Source organism: Anabas testudineus, chromosome 9 (assembly GCF_900324465.2).
Source record: "Anabas testudineus chromosome 9, fAnaTes1.2, whole genome shotgun sequence".
Taxonomy (NCBI): domain Eukaryota; kingdom Metazoa; phylum Chordata; class Actinopteri; order Anabantiformes; family Anabantidae; genus Anabas; species Anabas testudineus.
The window spans coordinates 14221560-14227502 of record NC_046618.1 but is presented as its reverse complement, the minus strand read 5'-3'; positions in this window follow the sequence as shown (position 1 = coordinate 14227502).

The following is a 5943-nucleotide window of genomic DNA, read 5'->3' as shown; positions in this document are numbered from 1 at the left end:
TACCTTCTGTGATTTTTATCAGCACACAAAATATTAAACAATCCTTCCGAGCATCAGAGTCTGATTGATATAAACAATACATGACCCAAACTAAAACGCTGGGTCCCTGAGACTTTATCCTGTTCTTTTTAGTTGGTACCTCCAGGGATCAAAATTACCCGAGGGTCAAATCAGAAACAAGTGACAAAGTGTGGCTAATAATGAAGAAAATCCCTCACAATAGTGACGCATAACAAAAGCATCACAGTGTTAATTAACAGTGGTTGAGTTCATACATATCCTGAAGGCGAGACAGTGCTAAAAGACGCCAGTAAAATATCTCTCTGACAATCAGCAGAACCAGTTTTTATCTGCTTTTAATACAATTTGCATGTGCATGTGTTTCCTCTTTTCTAATTTTGACAGGTTACCTGTTAAAATGTATACACAGTGCTAATATGAACGTTAAACTGATAACCGTGATAAATGAAATCTGCCATGTTCGCATATGTTACTGTATCTCCACAATCTGTCACGGCATCACAACATGTCTCTCTCTAACGGCTAGAAACCACAGGCTGCGGGGACGATGTCATGAACAGGGGGATGTTCATGGACACCTGGACATAAGTCAAAAATCGAAATGGCCACACAGAACAATGCCCAGGATGGACTAGAAAAGTTTGGCTGTTATGCACATGAGCTCAGTGAACGTTAGCCCCAAACACATCTGTGACATGATTTGAATGATATGAGCTGATAAGGCTCAAGTGGCAAAAAAGCAACGTTGGCCTCATCCTCGGCGGTAATGTCATATTCAAATTCAAATAATTTATACATCATTGACTCATAAAAGAAGGCCTGACCTTTAAAATGTCTACTGCAGACATGCTACAAGACATAGAAAAACTGATTGCCTGATCATTTGTATCTGACATGTTGTTCTTTTTATTTTATTAAATTCCTTTAGTGTACAGTATCTGCACAATAAAAAATACATTATTGGTACTTCGCCAAAGAACAGGTCACCTGAAATGACCTCGAGAGCAAAAAGAGCACTGTGAAGAAAGCAACAGAAGTACACTTGATCCTTTTTCATCATATATCCTGACAATTTAAGTTGACCCAGATTTGTACCTTTGTAAACCAGCATGACTTTCTGCCATCCTGCCAAATATTGAAATTTAAAGTGTGTTTCTTCCATAAAGGTAAAAGATTTAGGGGTTGAAAGACTTTTACTATCAGCTATTAGGCTTTAATAGCTGATAATGATGCTTGGATTCAGTTTGGTTTTCATGTGAACCAGCAACAGTGAACACAACAGCCATGTTTTCTGGCCTCATAAGTGAGCTTCTGTCTTCACTTGTCCTGCACAGCTGATTACTCACTGGTCTATTAGACAGGCACAAGACACGTTTCTAAAATCACAGCATCACTGGTGCACATGTGAAATAAACACCAGCGTGTTCCTGATTTTCATCATATGTCCTCTAAGGTATCTGTGACATAAATTTCATCACCTCCCAAGTGTGAGGATCAGGGTGGACTGTGGAGACATCTGCAGAGACACGCAGACCAAAAATGTGTGTCCATGCATTTGCCAGATAAGTAAACTGGACTTGCTTGTTGCATGGAAACTGTAAGTTTTTTAGTTTTTCATGTCGTATAGTAAAATCCAACAAACAAATGAGCTCTCCTTCTTGCTGTGGTTTACTGTCCACATTTCCCATTAGTCTTTGTAGTGTGCATGTGTGGAACGTCGCAGTGTGAATAAAAGCGTGTCTGTAGTGTCCGTCCAAGGACAAGCGAAAAGCATGAATTGGTCTTAAGCTGGCTAAATTAATTAACTTATCTTTTGTTGTTGTCGTTTTGGCACATTGTTTTTCTCTCCTTAAGACACGGCTTTTCCAAAATGGTGTTCAGGGTGTTTAAATATGAAAATAGTGACTTAGCATTGTGTACGATAAAAACTGGACCTTATATCACTAACTTGATATTGTTCCTTACTTACTGGTGTTGAATGTTGTAGTTGAAGCCATTTAATCTTATAGTCTACTTCTTATGGTTGTTGTAGTTGCTGTAAAAATGTGCACAGTGGAAAATGAAATAGTCGGCCGTTCAGTTTCTGTCGTTTTTTCTAACTGGCTTGCTCGTCTGTCCCTCCCTCCCTCTGAAATGTATATCATCTCCCTTATTCCTCTTCTCCTCCTCTCACAGAGAACCTCAGTGCAAACTGGGCACAAGAAGACAGGATTTGGCACAAAAGGAAACCAACCAGCGCCCCCAAGTCCCTCAACCAAAATACAGAGAAAGTGGCAGACAGCCAGGGTTGATGGTATTCAAATGATGTCCTTGGTTGTCCATTAAAAACAGAAGAGTCAAAACAAAACAGAAGGGCTTCGTGGGACAGCTCGGCCAAAACCCTCATGCAAATCATCTGCTGTTGACACACACACCACCTCATGACCATGAATACACTCTTTAACACCCTCTCCTGACACACACACACACACATGCAGACGCATACACACATACACACTGAGATTAACTAAACTAACCAAATGCGCATATACACACATTCAAATAGCACACAGCACAACAAAACACACATGTTTGCATATACATCACACACACACACAGAGACACACAAACACACACACAGTCACACCAACGCTCTTCTTGTGGTAAGTGCGATGAGAGTGGGATCACTCCATTTGTCATCCCACACAAAGCTGCTTGTTCAGTCATTATCTGGGAGAGCCTCTTCTCTCCTCTACAGGCAAGATGACCAGGTCACAGCTAAAACAGCCACTTCTCCCTCATGCCCTCATCCCTTTTATAAACAAAGCTTAACCATTTGTTTTAGCCAGTAAAATCAGAAAGAAATGGGACATTTGCAAACCAAATGAGGCTTATATGGCAGCTTCTTGTACCCCATCCAAAGCAGAGGCTAATTGTGTACTTTTCCACTCTAAACAAATGACTGGGAGAGGGAGAGACTTGTGAAGTGAATGAGGGGATGGGCTATTTGTTAAGGAAATCAGGAGGCCAGTGAGCTTGTATGCAATTACCTTTTTGTGTGGTCACTGTCGCTGTCTGGTCACTAAAGCAGAACACAAATTATCACGAAGAGCAAGTTAAGAAATGCAGATTAGTTATAGGTTGCGTCCCAGGGACGGGACTGAGACGACGTGTGCCGCACAACATGGAGACACACAGGTTTATACTTTATACCGAGAACTACTGAGACACATTCCTTAAGTGGTCCCACATCCACCAACTATGTAAGCCATTAATGGGTACCTTGAAGTCTTAATCCTGTAATCGTAATCGTATTGTGCACAGGCGAGTGTGAGTTAACACAATGTGCTGCCAACATGACCTTAAGCTCTGTGCTACGTAATGTCATCATTCACTGACCTGAAGCTGATGTATAGGTATAACAAATAATAAACCATCTCAAACACATTCCTGCACAACATTTTCTCTTAGACCACTGATGAACCTCACTGTTTCATGACTGCTGGACAAGCTCTTTGTGAGCAAAGAGCATTTCGTAACATTTTAGTAATCATAAAGCTGTTTAGCTGGGACTCGAAATCATTTGTTATGTAAATCGTTGAAGCACAGAAAAGGCACAGACGGGACGCCAAGACCTTTTGCTTTGCTCATAGAACGTCGTTTAAGCAGGTTTCACTCTGTAGGACAAGGAAATGTGATGTTACATTGCTCTGCTTTCATGATCAGGTCGCCATGTTTGCACTTACTGCAATGTGTTATCAGCAGATCGTGTTTTGATACGAGCTTTTGACGTTTTCATGAAAAGATGCTCCCACATGTGTTAACACAGTAGATGTGACTTGCTGAACAGCTAATATCCATATGTGTCACTTCCCAGAATGTGAATCCCTGCGTGGGTGTGGAGGATACTGTTTTACACAATGTTGGTAAGAGAAGTGAGAAAGCATTCAGCTAAAAACATTCACGATTACCTCTTTTTTATAGGAACTTAGGGAAATATAATATAACATCCAACCATTGTCTTGGGTTCTGCTTTTATTCCATTTCCACACTTTAGCGAGAAGTGATTTGACTAAATTCTGTCACAGATGAGTCAAGTTTCACATACATTCAGGTAGTATAACTGTACAGCACTGCTGGATACTGCAAATCAAAAAATCCCAGCAAGGCCTACCAGATGGATTTTGGACACATGAAGACACCCAAACCCTGAAGCAGCTGGTGCGAACACAGAAGAAATTAAAATGTGCAGAAGAAGATACTGCCTTGTTTGTGTTCATTCTTGATCACGCGCAGAGAAAATTTAGATTAGAGAACCATATACAGACAACTGCATTACTAGATTAATGAAATGCATCCATCTACTGCACTCCTTTGTGAAATCCACCATATGTTCATGCATCAGTGCTTATGTACAACTCCTGTAGCTATTTGGGAATTGAATATAATATTTAAACATTATGTTTTATTGATGCACAGAAGTACAGAGAGAATTATTGAAATTATTGTCTTGTGTTGGTATTTAAAGAAGAACATATTTAAAAATAAGCGGTAGGAACTTTGTGAGAAATAAGATATATTTATTATAAACTTTAGAACATCATTTAAAAAACAGAAAGTGGTGCACATACAATCACAGCCTGTCAAACTCACAAGCACAACAACAAGAAGCACAACAACGTACCTACAGTTTCAGTGTATTACAGAGAATAATATTACCATCAAAACCATTCGCATCTGTAGTCGTATCAGTAAAGTCGCAGGCAACACACGTAACTTATATTTGTGTAATTCTTAGCGATCATTACGGTAACACACCTTCTCTGTTCTCTTTCTCGTTAACATTAATCTGGACACCACAAGTTGTGTGCAGATATGTAGACTACACATTTATATTTCAAATACGTTATTTTGTATTATTAAGATGTTAATAATGTTATTATTGTATATTGTCGACTCCGTCTTTTGTCCCATACCTGGACAGGTGGTAACACTTAGGACTGAACATCTTTACGTTTAGTATAATCATGTCATCAGCGTAATTCTGATGTCACTTTCTTCTCGTTTCTATGGCAGCAAATAGCCTGAAAGGTGATCTGTTCCAAAGCAGCTGCAAGTCCAAGCATCACCTTTGTCATTTCCCTGCTCTCTATAGTCTCTATAGTATAGCCCACTGTTTTCAGCAGTTTCTGTCTGGATTTGTGTGCTTGCATAATGACGTGCCTTTCTGTGAACTTTATTAGGCTACTACAAATCAAATCAGGATTTCCCCTGGCAGGTTTCTCTTTGCAAGAAGATCCTACTCACGCAGAAACCAATCATTCTTGAAGCGAATAAACACCGGGACCTCACTTTTTTCCATTTAAACAGGGTTTTTTTCCCCCCTGGACTGAATTTATGTGAGGACGGCAGTAAACTTATTGACGAGTGTCAGTTTCTTTGAAGACAAGTGGAACACAAAAGAGGGAGCCACTAAATAAATGCTGACACCGTAAATGATCACACAGACAGATGCAGACACTTCACAGCAGCATTTGCGTTTCTGCGTGGCGTTTGTGCAACCTCCGTGCGTGTGCATGTGTCTGGGGAGCGTGCGTGCGCGCGCGCGCACCTCTTCTCTTCTCTTCAGCCTCGTTCTCGCTCGAGCCCACGTTACTTTGATTGACGCGTGAGACTTGCCCTCGCTCACCGCAAGGCCCGCCCCCGCGCGCCTCTGGAACGGCAGCTCCGTGCGAGGCGCCGATTGGCCCAAGCCCGCGTAGCTCAAGCAGGTCAACGGGCTCGAGGCACTTTGCGCGACGGCGATTGGTCCGCCGGGTGATGTACTTCGGCGTCCCCCACGTGGAGCGGCGGCTCTGATTGGTCGGAGCCCGTCTCGTGGGCCGGCCCACAGCGTCGGTTAGCTGGGGAGCGTGAAACCGCGTTAGAAAGTTAGCACAGAGG